The following is a 17,732-nucleotide window of genomic DNA, read 5'->3' as shown; positions in this document are numbered from 1 at the left end:
TGTTCGTTTGTTTCTTTGTTTCTTTGGTTTTTTTGGTTGTTGGTTTTGTTTTTTAATGAAAGCATAATGAAACCCTGAAGAGTGACAGAAAAACAGTGGCCTTACAAAGGTTTGGGTAGATTGCATAAATCTTTGTCCTCTATAATTATTTACTTCTATATTGGCTTTTCAAGATCATGGATAGACCAACAGGAATGTGTGAGGCCAATTCCCTTCAGCTGGATATCGCCTTACCAGGAACGGATCTGGAGCACATACCGATGGTTTTGCGTGGACAGCTGAGATGTTGACTACCAAGATAATCATGACAGAGAGAGAGAAGTTGGAAATCTGTCTGGAGATGCCTCAAAGCAATAGATATTCTGATAGCTAATTTTCATTTGCTCCCTAACCAAACCAAGGAGCACAAACTCATTCCTGCTACTCAGACATTATAAGGGTTTTTTTCTTCAGTCTTTCCCTCAAATGTCAATCTTCCTTCCCTTTTGGGATGTGGGGAAACCAGACAAGAATCTAAGTAGAAAGACAACTGGGCAAAATGAAAATGTGAGACTTTATAAATAATCCTGGTTTGGTTTATTGTTTTTATCTACTGAATATATTCAGAGTAGTTGTGTGATTGGATGTGGCATATGTAAAATCAAAGGTCCAAGAGAAAAACTGAAGACTGTCAAAAGCTTGCTGTTGTGACTGAAGACTATAAAAAGTGAGTTTCATTGTCAGCACCTCATTATCAACAGTGTTGAACATCCTGATTACTGCAGCAATTAAAAAAAATATTATGAATATCAGCTGTGCTAGCCAGCTAGACAGAAAATAAATTTTTACTTCTTACAATGGCCTGTCTGAGAGAATGCTAGTAAGAATTTATTACACTGATGCTTGTGAGAGCAAAACCATCAAATTTGCTATTTCTTTCTTCTTTTTAGAATTTAGATCTTTCCTTGCAGTTTAGAATTTGATCAGTGAATAGGTCCATGTATTTTCAGAACTGGTTCTGAAGTTTCTTTATCCTATTCTGATCACTGTCTTTGTCTACCTGATTTTGCAGTACTTTATGACTTGGGTTAGTATTTCTTGTGCTCTTGCTTTTTACTATATTTTTTTTGGTAAGCATTTACCAATAATATGAAAAGAATGTAAGTAATGAATTTATCATGTCTTCCGTGAAAAACTTTTCTATTCTACCTCTTGCAAAGCATCTGCAGTCACAGAGGTGGAGAGTTTATCAGCCATGATGAGGTTCTTTTGAGACAAACAACTGAGAGCTGAAAGTTCATCTGTTATGAAAATGGATTATTTCATGTTATGAGTCACCTAGGATTCTGAATATGGAAGAGTGACTGGCAGGTCAAGGTCAATCTCTATATGAAATTCAGTGCCTATGGGAAAATGCCTGAAACATGTGCAAGTCTGGTTTAACTGCTTTTTCTGTTTGGACTCAATGCCACTGTTTTGAAGAGTGTTGTTAAGACGTATGCTACTAGACACTCTCCAACTAGAACACAGACAAAGTTTGTAGTGTGAGGAATCAGCTGCAACTACACTGGCGGGTTGTGTTGTTTTGTTTTGGTTTTTAGCAAGTTCAGAACTGGCATAATGTGCAGGCATTGCTTGATGTTTCTGAAAGCCTGGCTAACTTTGATTCAATACAGTCCTGAATCTTAGAATTTGCTGTTGTGACTACTACTGTGCTTGCATATCCCTAATTTAATTTACCTCTTAAGAAACTCGGTACGTCTATTTCATGTGGCTGGTTCCTGTTTTCATTCTAGCAGTAGAACAAAGAAAAGAAAAATTCATTGTTTTGTGATGACAGGAGAAAAGATGTTGTTTTAATTCTTCCTCTATTTTCTGCAGACCTAAGAGTAATTTTGGAAATCTCTCCCCCTGGTTTAAGAGTTACTCCACTGATTCTCTCCTTGTAATAGTGCTTAGCATTTTGATTGTTCAACATCCAGGTAAAGCACAGTATGTATGGATCTCTTGGAATATAATACTCTCTTCTAACTGTAGAATGTCCAGATTTGTAATTTCAAACTTAATGGATACAGTCAGCAGTTTCAATATCAGCTTTGGCTTAGAAGAACTGGTGCTTTTGTTTTGCTGTGGAAAGATTCTGATCTCACAGTTCTACGATCAATTTTGGTTTTGCATCTAGTTCATATTTTCCCATGAGATATAGTTAGTTCTTGCAGATCACCCCTCATGGCTGAAGGAAAATGCAATGTACATTTTGAGTCTTGTTTCTCAAAAGCAGCTTCTTTGGGGTGCTTACAGACTGCATACTCTGATGTACCTTTTTTTTAAAGGCATTTCTGGTATGTTGTGTCATTTGCTGGACAAAACTGTTCCCTGTCACTATTTATAATACTATTAAGATTATTTTGTTCTTCTTTTATTTCTTTTCTTCATTACATATTACAGTATCCTTTCTGGATTCCTTTGTATTTGTACTGTTTTAGAGAGATACTGTTTCCAGACATTCTGCGATATTTTTCCTCTTGTCTCTGGGCATCCTCAGAAGATGGCGTTTCTCTATATGGTAACTTTGGAGAACCATGTTCCTAACTATCTCTACTGTACTAGATAATTTTGGAATTTTTCTAATAACTGTTTATCTCTCAGCCCCATATGCTGTCTTGTTTCTGTTCATACTTTCTTCATCTTCCCATAATCACAGTGCAGGATTAGACTGTACAGGGTGGTTCTGAAATAATTTGCTGATTCACCTTTATTTTGCTGCATGAGTTAGATTGTGCCTTCTCAAAAATCACACTGTGGTGTGGCATGAAACTTACTTTTTTTAATTGAATAGTTTTATGTAAGCAACTGTAAGCCTTCTGGAATAGATTATGTCCTCTCATGCACACCCCATTAGATACACCAGGGTATTCCTTTGTCTCTTATTGTTGATCTAAACCAGATGTAATCCCTGGGATCTGCTTACCCAGCATGATCATCACTGAAGAGAGAGGTTAGCTAACGTGTGGCCATTTCTGTTGCTGCCGCCTTTGGCCAAAGTGTTGTCACTCTTTAAGGAACTCTGCTAATGCTTATTGCAGAGTCTGTCCTTAACAACATGCCTGTGCTTGCTGCTTGTTGCATCCTTGACTCACTACAGTGCTTTTTCTTTGAGCTTTCTGTGTTTTTAGGCTTGTCGTCCTTCTATTACTGTGTAAGTTCTAGGGCTATTATAGCCAAGTTAGAGCTCTGGCTTGCCTGATTTTTCTCCTATTTCCTTTTGCTAGAAAGTCTTGTGGATCTTAGATCCTTATCTGATCTGATTTCTAACACCAAATGAAACTTAGAGACTCAGTTTACTGGAGTTAGAACGAATACAGGAGTATTTCCCCCTCATTAAAACCTCTCTAATGTTCACCCTGGACAGTGCAGTCTTCACAACTGATGTGTTTAATTTTTCTTTGGAAGCCTGGTTGGTAAACAGCTTGGATTAAAAACATATATGACAAAAAGGAACAAAGGCAAAAGTAGAGCCCAGTTACCATCTCTGCTTCCTTCCTGGATTTTTTGTCTCTCTTAAAGCATGAGTACGCAACATATTCAGTAGAACTCCAAATGAAATGTGACATTGAAAAGACAATGTGCAGATGGTGGAAAATGTATCTATTTCATTGATATTACACCCATGTTCAGAGGCTGCTTCTTCTCCTCTCTCCTTTCAATCAACCTTTGAGTCTGCCAGTCTGCCGTGGCCACTGCTATTGTTTTTTTCAAGGGAGCTCTGCCTTTGGCATTGATAGAATTATGATTTTTATCCCATAGATTTCAGAAAAACATGCCCAGCAATTGCAGTTTGCTTTACTGTTTGATTTACTCTTTGATTATTTATCTGAAAACCTTTCCATTTAAATGGAAAAACAGACGCATAATTTGTCCAGCTGCTCAACCTTGTCAGCAGGGACATGCTCCAGGGATAAGCAGGGTTTAGCAGAGGTTAAGGGAGAACATTTGTACAAGAGCTACTTGTTTATATATTAGTGACGTATTACAGGAAGATTCACTTCGGGCAGGAGCTAAGTGTGGGCTTGATACATCAGCTGATCTCTGACAATAAGCTCCAGTCTAAACTAGATCACTTGATCTTTCAAGGTTCATCAACTTCTGGAACAGTATTTATTGCTTTTGAAATGTTGGAGTAACTACTTACACTGATAAAGATTTAATGGAGGAAGTCCAGTATTCATAGCCTTTTTTTGACCTCAGGCAAAGTGTAGTTGAACTACAATGTTAGCTTTTAGTACCTTGACACCTTCTTCAGAAATACACTTTCTTTGGCATAAGCACTTAACACATAACCTGTGTCAGTTATGTCTTGCATATTAGCTGCTAGCACAGGATGTGATATAATGAAATGCAGAGCATATCTGAATTAAACTTGGCATTGCTGCAGGAAAGAGCTGGTTAATGTCCTTGTGTAATGCTTATGTAATAGATTAGATTCTGTGCCTGACTATTCTAGTTGTCTCTGGTGGTATATATAACGCTTGCCACCTTGCTAGTACTCAATTAGCTCATTCACCAGGAGTAAACTAGTTTTCTAGCATATAGGAGGAAAGCACTTCCAATCCTCTAATTGGTTTATGCGTATAATCTTTTCCACACACCAACAAGTGCAAAAGTTGACTAGCTAATAGAATCAGTGAATAAAGTGAGAGGGAGAAAAAAGATAAAGATCTAAACTCCAGCTCTATGTTCAACTTGTATAGTAATAGCACCATTTGTTACTCCTTCAGTTCTTTTTGGTTACTTGAGACAACAGGTAAACATTAATATAGATGAAAAGGGATTGCAGGCACCTGATGGATAGAAATGTTTGATTTTTTGGTAATATACAGTTACTGTCAAACTCTCAAACCAGCTTTGTGGTGTATATATTATGTTAATGTTCTACATATTTTCTTTATAATGTTTTTAAAGGATGCAAATAGGCTTTAGTTATTACTTGTTATCAGTTTTTAATAGGAAAACGTACATTTTATAAAACTTAGATTATAAAGCTGGTAAAAGAGGAAATTCTATTTTCAGAAAGCACATTTAGAGATACCATGACAATGTTCAGTTCTGGGTCACTGAGAAATTATGCTGTGTATTCTCTTCTATGGCATAGAAAATGACATTTTAGGGTTTTTTATCTGAAAAATATAGTAGTCTCAAGATGATATATTTAGTGGGCATACTGAGCAGGGGCTTTTGAAGCAGACTTTCTTCAAGCCTTTAGCTGTGGTCGTTGTCAGGACAGAACCAAGATGGTGCTGGGCCTTTGTTAGTTGTTTGGTTCTTCACAGAACAGGAGCTGTGAATGTCAGAAGCAAAAGCACTGTGTCTGACAAGGAATATCATCCTGAGATTTGACATGTACCTTCCAGGCCTCAGCAGCTTCTCCAGCCTTTTTTACTAGCCTTTATGACAGAAAAAAAGGCAGCAATGCCAGTTCTAGAGTTAACCAGGACTATGGCAATGCTCCACTTTGAATTTTGTTATGCAGCCCCTCATCTGACTTCCCACTCCTTGAGAGTCTTACCATGAATACAACTTTGGAAATTCTTGCTCTGAAGTATTAGCCCTTCAATACTAAGGAAAACTTGTATGTATTGGAAAGCCGTCGGTAACATCTATTTCATATTTCGCTGTATTAATTTTAAAAGATCATTAAACCAGCAATCTTCTTTTGAGTTGAGATGTTTTATAAATATTTTGGATCTAAATGTACATCTTCTAGCCTGCTAATCTCATAACACATGTTCGGAAATCTATTTTACTTGTAAGCATAGCAAATAATATAGTTTTTAGTTTCAGAACCTGTTTGAGATTAAATATTAACCGAAGGCTTAATTCTCCTACCAGTGTTTAAGCAGCTCCTTGCCACATGCAGAAGAGCAAATCATTTCACTGAAGACTTTTGATGGTCTTTCTTATTTAATAATCATTGAAATTTGAAAAATTGCACAAGGGTGCAATTGAAAAGCTTTATGTAGGAAATCAGGGGTATGGTTTCACTTGACACGCAATTTTTACTCCTATTGAACTTCAAGAGAATAACTCCAAAAATAGATTGAATTACTAAAAAAATGGCCTGATCAAAGAAAAGATGTAGTTTCCTGTTGCAAAATGACTGGGTACACTTGCATTCTGCCAAAAGCTTTGTTCTGTGCCAGTGAGCCTCTGTTCATTGGACAAAAACTTTTCCACACAGGCAATTTATGTAACTGCTTCTCAACACAGCCAGTGTGACTCTGTGAAAGAACAGCATCTTCTGGGTATTCTCAGGCTGGGCACCTGGTTCTGCCTGCTACTGGTAAGAGTGAAATATCTTATTGTTTGCCTGTTCCTCTGAACCTCTTTGGTCCTGTATAACCCCAGAAACATTCATCAAAGCAGCTGGTGTGTTGCTTCTTCCCAAGCACACCGAGTCCGTGAAACAGAAAAGAATGGCACCTTGTAGGGTCTCCTTCTGGTATAGACTCAGTCAGAACAAATAAATCTCTGAGAGTGCCCATCCTCTCTCAAAATGCAGCTGTAGATACTTTCTTTTCCACAGAATCAGATGATGGCTGAAAATGGTGATGACCTTAAAGTATTCCTCTGACTATGCTCTCTTGCTGAGGCTCTGACTTTGTCCCATGGTTCAGGGTGCAGGAATTCCTTGGGCAGGGGCAATGAGGCTGGTGTAAGCACAGGGAAGGGGAGTGGGGCTGACCTGCAATACGCCAAAGAGTTGAGAAATTCATAGTCCTCAGAAAGAAAACTCTGAAATGACTGGTCAAAGTGGCCTTTCTAGGTATGGAAAGGATTTGAAAATTGGAAAAAGCACCGTGGATTTACAGTGGACTGCTGCTGTAAGTTTTCTTCAGCATGGTGTTACAGCCTCAGAAGAGCATTCATCCATAAAGTTGGAATTATGTTCCAAGTTTCAAAATGCTAAATTTCTGGTTTTGTACAAATATCTTACTCTGCCAATATTTATTTGAAATTCAAATCTCTGAAAAGTTGATTATTGGGTTTTACTTCAGTCAAGAAACTACACATCCTATTTTCATATTTTGTTTTGCTGTATAAGAGCAACTTGGACATTTTACATGTCATCTCTGTGATTATAAACCCAGGCCACATAACTGGACCTAGGTTTCTATAGAAAGTTGGCATCCTGCCTAATTTTGCGATTAGTTTGTTATGCGTTCTCAATTAGTGGAAGTGTCAGAGAGCAGCGAGGGCCAGTGGCTCTGCAATGGAAGGTGGCCCAGAAGCCGAGAATGGTGATGGGGCCAGCAGGGAGAAATGCCTCGCTGGCCAGTGCAAGACTGGGGTGCCTGGGCAAGGTGGGCAGGGCAGGCCTGGTCAGGGCACCCAGGGCAAGGCACAGCCCAGCAAACACCAGACAAGTCCAGAGTGATGGGGCAGGGCCGAGGCCAGGCCAGGGCGTCAGCCTGCGTGTCAGGGTCTGAGCCAACAGGTTCTGCTGGCCAAGCACGGGCATGGCTGCAGCGCGGCGGGATTCATGCGGGACACAAGTGTAGTGGCTCAACTTAAAAGCAGTTGGCATGGGAAAGCGGAGTCAGGCCTGGTGAGGCCTCCCCATGATGCTTCTGGAGGTCTCCGTCCATGGTCACCAGCAGGAGGGAGACATCCCTCAACTGTGCTATCTCTAAGCTGGCTCTGAGCCCTGGCAGCCAAGCCTCTGGACAGGGATGTGCTCCCAGGACCCACACAGGGGGATATAAATATGTCTCTAGTAGAACATTTACAGTGACGAACGTGCCTTTCCATGCAGTGTCCAAACCTCATCCCCGGTTAGCAGTTTCCAGCCCTGAATCTATGCTCAGTTCGTAAGTCTGCCAAAGGTTCAGGTAATTTTCTGGATGACACAGAGTATGTCTGTCACTCTGGCAGAAAGCTTAGAAGAAAAATAAACTCTCGGGTGATTAGGAGTTAATTTCTGCTGATAGATACAGCAGAAGCTATTTGATAGACAGATTCAGTTTTCTGCAACTTGTTAGTCCAAAGCTGTCTGCAGAATCTGACGTTTTATGTATTAGCAACTGAGGAACTTGATAGAAATGATCCAGTCATTTACATCCAATAGTATGGAAAGGTTAAATATTCTCCTACAGTGCAAAAGTGAATCATGAGACGTGCTTTAAGGTCACTCATTGCTTTATCTAATACTACTGCACAATATATTGCAAACAGGATCGATCCTAAAACACATTCATCTTTCATAATGCTTGTCGTGAAGAAGAGGTCAGATGGATTTTATGAGCCTGTATTCTGCCAACCATTGTGAAGATCTCTCAAAACTGACAGAAACTTTTTGGACTGCCAAATCTTTTGGAAAGGTTCCACATCCTCTCATATTGTCATAGTTAATCTCTATTTATCATAGTTTAGCAGATATTCTTTCAAGAATGCATGGTGTAGTATTTCACAAGAAAAAATGTTAAAATATTTTACACTATATTTAAATATTCCATTTAAATCATTACTAGCAAAAAATAAAAATAAGTTTGCAAGTGTATGATTCAGACACTTTTGTGGTGATGCTCTCATATGATACAGGAAAGGATGACAAGAGCTTTCTGGTTTTTTTTATCCTACATTATCACACCACTGTCATTTACAGGCATTTGTTTGGGGTGGAAGTCAAAATAAAAAGACTGAGCTCTCCTTTGTTTTGTGTGTGTGCCCTGAAAAAAAGAAATTGGCATCCATGAAATTTTTCAAGAGTCTTGAGAAGGAAAGGCTTTTATGAGGAGAAGACAGAAATACCAACAAGAATATTTATTGCTTGTGACAGAGATTTGCTTGAGATTCTTTGTTGAATCCCAAGGAAGAACTTCAAGCAAAGTCCTATACACCATGAATACAAAGCAATAGAAATCTAAGGTATGCTAGATCTTATGAAAAGGCGGTCTTCCTCTTAAAAAGTACATACTTCAAAATTAAAATGCTTACTTACTGTTAACCAGTTAAAAATGTTTTGTTTGAATGAAAGTTTCCCAGTAGCTATAACAAGCTGCCATCAAACTTGGCAAAGAAACCCATGAAGTCTTTGCTTGATACACAGTCCTTTAAATTGCCTCATGATAAAAAGGAAGCTTACTAATTATTTCCCTCTGCTCTTGCACTTCCTCCATATCCTCCTGTCCCTCTCTTACCATGTGCAAATGCTAGAAAATGGGAATGAGTATGTGAAATGAGCAGTGGCCAAGTCTCATGGAGGTTTCAGAATCTAGTTCCAGATTGCTCTAGGGCTGACCATCATTAGATTTGTGGTGACTGATATAGGAAAGGCCAAAATGGGGATTTTCTATCTATCCTTAAATATCATATAAGTATACATCTGTGTCTTTTTCCCCCTCATTGTTGATTATTCCTTCTTGAGAAGGTAATATATCTGCCAGTATCAGCAGCTACAGGGATTTGTGGGTTAACAATGTTGTAGTCATGGTTTTATCCTTAGAAGCCAGAACTGTAAGAATTAGAAGTAGTATTCAAAAATACCTTTTACCAATAGTCTGCTTTGTTCACAAACAAAGCTAAAGTTCACCCAAACTGGATTTTTACTCCTTTTGATTAAAATTAGTTTGAACTTCAGTGATATATTTTGCATAGATTGTCACGTCTCAGGCATTTGTGGAAGAGTATTAAAAAATGGTCACCCAAGATCCATTCCATTACACCTGTTTCTTTGTGTGTCAAAAACCTGAGGGTGAAAGATGTGATCAAATCCTTTTCATTGCATCTACATTTAAGAGGAACTCATTACTATGGATCATGAATTTCTGGTTCTTTTCTCCTTCCTCTTTCAGTTGTTAGCATTAAATTAGTCTACTGTCTGTTTAATTTAAGTATTTGTAGACCTGTAAGGCCCTGTGCAGACTTGGTGTGTTGCAGCTAAAGGATCAAATCAAGTGGATTACTTTTCTAATGTAAATAGTTGAATGGATTTTCAGTTTAACACATATTTATGGTTTATCTTGGTTAACAGAAAACCTGTACAGTTACCAGCAGATTATAACTATGGCAACAAGTACAGAGAGATGGAACAATTTCTTTTCAAGGTGTAATAGACAAATAAGTCTCAAGAATTTCTTCCACTACTGATACTCTGTTCGGAAGTCAAAACAGTTAATATGTGATATCTGAAACATTTTGCAGTTTCATTACTATGAAATTAATACAATGGAGAATCATAAAATAGTTAACAGTGAAAGTTAAAAAAGTCTGTGATTTGGAGAAATAACCTACAAAAGATTTGGTGAAATTTGTGTAGTAACAGGTGATGGCTCCTTGCTATGTATGTGGTTGAAAACCAATGAAAACTGATGATTAAATTAGTGCCAGATTAAGCTTTTACAGCATGGCAGTAATTATATTTTTCATAGCAATAAGCAGTTAAATGTCCACAAATTCCAAGTTTTTTTAATGATAATTATAACAACGTGTATATACTTTTCACTGCATAAAATGGAAAGGTCCATCTTCAAAAAGAAAATCAATTTGCTGTTGAATTGCTGTAGTGAGGCTGATGAAACTTTAAACCCTTTATTTCTTCGCAAAATTTAAGGCTGTTTCAGTGACTGTTGTCACTATTTATCATGGTTCTGACCTCCTCTTTCAGACATGTTTTTCTTCCGCTGAAATGTATGTTCTGTATGACCTGGATCTCTCTCCCTCCATGGCCTCTGCCACATGCACAGATGCTCTGGAAGCTCTCGATCAGTTCTCGACCAGCAGAAGGGCCCGTTGGCAGTCACAGATGCCAGGTTTGAAGGTGACTGCTCGATGAATTGGCATGGAGGACGAAGAACCTGCAGCTCTGTCTGCTGGTCATGAGCACTGGAAATCCTTTGGCCCTTCATTACAGTTTTGCATACATTCTGAAACAAAATATTTCTTCTGTTCACTTTTCTGTGGAGGTTATTTCTTTTTTTTCCCTTTTTTTAAATCACTGAGAAAACAAGAGTCTCACTCTAGTGCCTGACAACTCTTCTGTAGCTACAGCCCTTGGTGATCTGTTTCCCAACTTGTTGTGACTTCTTTCTTAGAACGAGTCATAAGGACCAGGCCAGAGTCCAGGTCAGTGGATTGAATAAATCCTCCCACTGGAGGAGAGAAAGCCCGAAGCCTTAAGTGGGGACATCCCACTGTTTCGTAACTGCTACCTCTGAGCGCTCCCTGCACAATCAACCCTTGCCAGCTTTGGGCATGAGCGTCAGCTTACCCAGACCTCAGGGAAAAGTAGGACCACTAGAGGCTTATCATTCATAGCTGCTGCTGTGGTGGAACTGCTCCTTCTCTCCAGGAACTTCTCCCAGCCAGCTAGCAGGGTCTCCCACCAGGGCTGAGGGAGACAGCTTTACTGCAGGAAGTAGAGAAGGGCTGCCCACCTCTACAAGTAGTAAGCATTTGATTAGTCTGCTGAGCAGCATCAAGGGTCAACAACATGTTTATGATGAGTAATCCTCACTTAGCTGAGGAGGATCATGGAAATCCTATGGGAAACTAACCCTTCTGAAGAGAGCAAATCAGCTCTTCTTAGCAACTGAGCTAAAACGGTTCAGACTGTTCATGGTGTGGCAGGCTAAGCCAGTCATTGGTGAGCACCAAGCAGTGGGACAAAAGGACATTATCATCTCAACAATTTGGTGGAGTAGAGATGGAGGAGGCAAAGGGATGCCTGCAGACAGGTTTAGAGGCAGAAGCTAATTCAACATCCCTACAGAACAGATAGTTGAGAAGAAGGTGGGGCATGCAGGTCTCTCACAGGAGATCCCACAGTCACAAGCGGTAGCTTTTCTTATGCTACAAGTCTTTAAGCCTCTTTGCAGCCTCTGATGTTAGGATTCCTGGGATGAAAGTGTGCAATCCCATCGTGGCATCCTGAGGAACGGAACCTGCTTTCTTCAGGATATATACAGCAGTCTGGTGGAGGGGTGAGTATTTCTTCACTTGTCTCCAAACATACAGTGTCCAAAGGATAGCCAAAGCAGGTAGCCCTCTCTTCTCAGGCGGGTCCTCCAAATGATAAGTGCCATAAGGCCCAGAAACATGCTGAGCTCAACTTTTCTATCCTTCTTTGTGTTGTGTCTCACTGCACTCACCTAGGTCTGCTCTCAAATTCCTGCCTGGTCTGCTAACCCTGCTATATCTAGTCGAGTCTTCATGTTCTTCCCAATAGTCCCACTGTGTTTCACTACTGGAATTTTGGACCTTAGCTGTGTTTGAAGTCAAAAGCCTGCACCTAACTAATTGTTCTGCCTGACCGTTAGCCCTGTGGCCTGCGTAAGCCTGTAAAGGACTGTGGCTTTTATACTTCTGGGTGAGCCCCATTTCTCTTTTGAGGACTTTGATTAAGATCTGCTTTCTGGAGTACCTGTAGCCTCTTTGACTAGGAAGGCTTGGTTAAGAATTATGGGCATGAGTCAAAACAGTGTTTGAGAAGAGGATTGATAGCTAAGACACAGAAGGCATAAATGTGCGACATGTGAGTGAGGGAGCTTGGCCTTTGGCCTTTTTTTTTTGTTTTGCTGCACTTGTCAGTAGGGGCTTTTGCTGTGACTTCAGCATGAATTCAAATAAGTAACTTAGAATTCAAGTGTTTTGTATCATTGCTCAAATTTTTAGTCTGTTGCAATGAATTTGTAGTCCATATATAAGAAAATAGCTTTAATCACACATTGAAAATAGATCAGTTTTAGATTCAGCAATTCAGATATATATAAGAAGGGCCAAGACAGGTTTGCAGTACAAAAGAAAAGTTTCTGTTAAACTGGTTTAGCTTGATGGTGATTAAAATACTACAAATTTGTAGAAATGTGTACAAATGACACACTTTTCCTGTGTGTTTCAAAATAAGTCAAAAGTGTATATAGGCGTTTCCTGGAATTTGAACAATAAAATGTTTAATTTTGTGGCTTTTATGTACCTATACTGAAACAAGATACACTATGTATTTTACTAATACCATTACATTTAAAAATAATGGCTACTGAATCAGCTGAACCTTTGGAGAAATCTGTATGTTGCCCCAGCTCCCCTGGAGCCTGCCCTCTTGTCAAATCCAGCTCCCTCTCTTATGGAGAAGTCCTGACCAGCGTGTTTGGTTTGCAGAGTCAATAGGGACACGACAGAATAGCTTTCATGCAATTAGAAAGCATTTTGTGCAGGCGTGTCCTTTTTCTCAGGAGGTGTTGCCTTGTAATTGAAAACGTGACTTTCGCAGTGATGCTCAGAGCACTTGTACTTTATCTGATCATTTCGGGGTTAGTTTTCTCAGTCGAGGAAAAACAGTATTAAAGCTTTCAGATGATGGAGTGGAGCATCTCCCTTATGAGGAAAGGCTGAGGGAGCTGGGTCTCTTTAGCTTGGAGGAGACTGAGGGGTGATTTCATTAATGTTTATAAATATGTAAAGGGTGAGTGTCACGAGGATGGAGCCAGGCTCTTCTCGGTGACAACCGACGATAGGACAAGGGGCAATGGGTACAAACTGAAACACAGGAGGTTCCACTTAAATATGAGAAGAAACTTCTTGACAGTGATGGTGACGGAACACTGGAACAGGCTGCCCAGGGCGGTTGTGGAGTCTCCTTCTCTGCAGACATTCAAAACCCACCTGAACGCCTTCCTGTGTAGCCTCATGTAGGTGTTCCTGCTCCGGCAGGGGGATTGGACTAGATGATCTTTCGAGGTCCGTTCCAATCCCTGACATTCTGTGATTCTGTGAACCAATCTGTGCGCTCACGCCTACTATGCATTTCCGGCTGGAACTGCAAAAAGAGGACGTACTCAAAGGGAAGGAGGGAGCCTTACAGCGAACCCTAACGGGTTCACCCCGCAGTTGCCCAAGGAGCGGGAGTAACAACGTCCGCGGTGCCGGACGCGCGTCCCGCGTTCCCGGGCAGGAGCTGCCCCCTGCTGGCGCCGGGGTGCGCTCGGTGCGGCCCGGGCACTCAGCGGGGGCCACGGCAGCTCATGTGCCGCAACCCGGTGCCCCCCGGCCGGGCGGAGGTCCGGTTGCACCTTCTGCTCTTGGTTACAGGGCGTGTGATAAGCTTGGGGCAAATCTAAATGACCGAGAGGCAAGTGGGACTTTCCGGAGTTGTGCAGCAAACAGGAGTGTTTGTCTGGAGAACACCGAGACTGGTTAACGTCTGCGGTCTCGTCTGGCAACTGCTACATTAGTGTAGCTCTAAAGGAGTGCTTAGATTGATTTTTTTTTCAGGTTTTGTCCCTTTTGTTGTTGCAATGACTGCGTTTTGTTTTTTTTTTTTTAAGTAGCGTATGCTAAGGCTAGTTATATTTCATTTGCAAGAGCCTTCTTATTAGAATCTGTCCATTTTAGTTATGTTTAAATATAAAATGCCATTGTCAGTTAATATCTGTTTGGACAGTAGCAACAAGTCCACCACAGAGGAAAAGGAATACTGATCAGACCTGAGAAGGTTGTTTCAGCTGTTGCAGAGACCTTCTTCTTCTGTCCAATTTACCCAGATGCCTCAGTCCCTCTGAACTCCAAAGTAAACAGATGAGCTTGAAAGCATGTTCTGAAGGTCAACATGTTTTGAACCTCTCTAGTGAAAGTATTGCAAAATCAAGGCACATTGGGATTGAGCGTTCTGCCAGCATCTCCCATTATCTGTAGGCTGAGTAAGGTTTGGCTGGGCACTGGCCTCATTGCAGCACAGCGTCACTTAGAGACATTTTAGGCCTTCATTGCTCTTTAGAATCTTTTATTGAAATGTCTGTGGTTTAATATAAAGATGCACTTCTATTTTACCTCAACATGTATGTGAGCTTTGTGGCTCTTTACTGCTTGTTTTCTAACCCATTTTAACCTATTGCTTTTTTTTTTTGCTTTTTTTTTTTAAGAAAAAAGCTTTGCTGAGATAGGATACAGACTACACAAATACGAAGTATTAGATATTGTTGTAATTATTAACAGCCGGGTTTTGATTAGCAGCCTTAATCTTCTACTTTATTGCATTAAATGTTTCAGCTGTCTCAAAAGTCTCAGTGTCTGTCTCAGATTTCTCAGTCATATCCTCTGCCTCAGGTTTATGTTACAAGCATCCAGGACTCTCTCTTGGTATGTGACTTCTTGTGGGACGAAACAGTATGAACAGTAGATTTTTCTGGAAACTAGGAAGGAATATTCCCATACAAGTAAAGATGGGGAAATCTAATTGCCTGCAGAGCAACTCTGTTTTCTGTGAAGCTTTGATCTAGTGAAGAGTGGAATGACAACAGAATCCAGCATAGATAACTCTCTGAGTGGATCCTTTTTTTCTTTAAGGAGCTCACTGAGAGATTGCGGTTACCCTCCTTTATCTTTGTTTCTGGAAGCTAAATCAAGCAGAGGTGAAGGGTAGTGGACATATTATTGATTTTTTTTCATTTAGTGGAAATAACATTTTCTGCTTCTACTGAAATGATATTTTCGGCATCATTTCAGTGCGTCATAGACAGGGAGAGTTTAAAATTTTCCCAGCAAATGAGTAGGAGAGTTTAGGATAGAACTGGAATGGGAGTTGACTTACTACTCTCCAAAATAAATAGATCAGGTTCTGGGTGTGGTAACCTGTTTTATCTTGATCTGATATAAAAGATTTGAACTTTTATACCCGCACTGGGTGCTAATGACTTCAGTAGGACTTCTTAGACAGTTTTACAGCATGTCCCGATCTGGCTGGTGTAGAGAGGCGATCGGAAGGGGCACAGGAGGGCTTTGCAGCCTCCCAGTGCTCACATTACTGCACGAGAGAGTGCATGTCACACCAGGCTGGGCCAGTGTGGGGGAAAAAATTATCAAGGTGCCCCCCATATGTTTGGGTGTGGTTCTGGAGATGGTGAGTCTTGCAAATCACATGGTGCAGATGACAGGCGCCGTGGTTGGAAGCCAGAGATTGGTAAGGAGGGTGTTTTGAATCAATTTATTTTTAAGAAATACAGTCTTTCGTTGTTGTTGTTGTTGTTCAAAAAGCAGTGGAAGAAGTCACTCGCAAGCAGATAAGAGGCGTAAACAAGTGAAAGAAATACAAGCTCGTTGCTCTAGTTTGGGGGTGCAAAGATGCAATTTTGCGTTTGTGCCACGGGGCGGTGCTGGTGCGCAGAGCCCGGTGCCCGGGCTGGACCGGGCTGGCGGAGCGGGGCAGCATCTCCCCGGGTAACAGCAGCTCGGTGCTTAGTGCTGTGATGCACTGGGAGAGGGAGGGCAGAGGCTTTGCAGCTTCTTTCTTTCTTTCTCGCCCTTTTAGCCTATTCACAGGCTGTATTATCAGACACCAAGGACACGGTTTGCTATAAATAAAATGAATGGATTAACTCTTCAATCATTCTTCCACTTGAGCTTTTCCTTCTCGGTAGGAGGTTATTCCATTACATTACACATCCTCAGGAAAAGGACACTAGCAGCAATTAGGCCAAGATACTGGTGTGTCACTTTTTTCTTGTTGATAATATACTTCAGTGTAAGCAGTAGATCAGTAAATCTACATTCACAAGAGTGACTTTCAGAAGTTGTGGGTTACTGGCTCGAGTTCTTCTGACAGTTTTGTCACTTTATGATCTTGGTTTTCTGATTTTATTTTCTTCTTTTCAATGACTGGTCTTTGCTTGCTTGCTTGGTTTCTGTCAAATATTGTAGCTTTACAAATAATTTATTGGTGGCTGATCCAGATACCAACCCTGGCCCCCTCCCAGCTGTGCATTATCACCACTTTGCTGGCAATTACCACCCCAACTGTTTATTCTGCTACAATTGCATCTTACTTGATTGCTCTATCTGCTAAAGTTTTGTGGTAAAAACCAAAACCAAACAAAACCCAAAAAAACCCACCCCTTTTCATTCTGGTGATTTTACCCTACATACCTTATGCTACTCTTCCGTTCTTAAATTTAGGATAATTTCACAGGTCTGTTTGAGAGTGGTGAAACAAATATTAGTATTGAGCAGAACTGAGATAATGATAACTTCAGCAATAGGCTGAAGGGTTAATTACCTGGTAATTGATAATAGGAGACAAATGGACATTACTATTCCCTGTATATGACCCTATATATATATATATATAAATCACCCTACACGTGAAAGGTATTTTTGACCAATAACAATATTATGTTCTAGTTCAAGGCTGAATTTTGGCAAAGGAATCTTACAGCTCTTTACAGGAATTTACTCACTGTCAGAAAAGACATTTGTTCTGTGTCAGAAACTGCCATCCACACAGGACACTCTGTGGTGTTGTCCCCATCTTTTAAGAGTCATGGGCTAGGTATTTGAATAATTTCCGTGTCTGCAGACAGGAGACAGCCTTTCCAAGCACATTGCAATGCTGATACAGTAGTATTGTCTTTCAGGAACCAAGAGGTATTACTAGAACTTTCACTGATTGAAACTCTGTGTTAGAGATCACTATAAAATCAGATTTATGACAAATGTATACATGCAGTGTCAGGATTAAGTATTTATCATGAGCAGTGCATAACAACGTACTCCTCTGCAGTTTTGATCCAAATAACTTTGATTATGGTTAGTATAGAGTATGACTGCACTAAGATTTCAAATTGTGCCTTTTCCAGGTATCTAAATATTCACTTTTTATTTTGGATGTCTACCTGTGACACTTCCAGATGAAAACTGTTTAGCTGTCGATAATTATTTTTTCGTAAAACTCGGGGTTTTCTTCTTAATTTCTTCCAAGTTAAGAA

Source organism: Caloenas nicobarica, chromosome 4 (genome assembly GCF_036013445.1).
Source record: "Caloenas nicobarica isolate bCalNic1 chromosome 4, bCalNic1.hap1, whole genome shotgun sequence".
NCBI classification, from domain to species: Eukaryota; Metazoa; Chordata; class Aves; order Columbiformes; family Columbidae; genus Caloenas; species Caloenas nicobarica.
Note: the sequence above shows the minus strand (reverse complement) of the source record.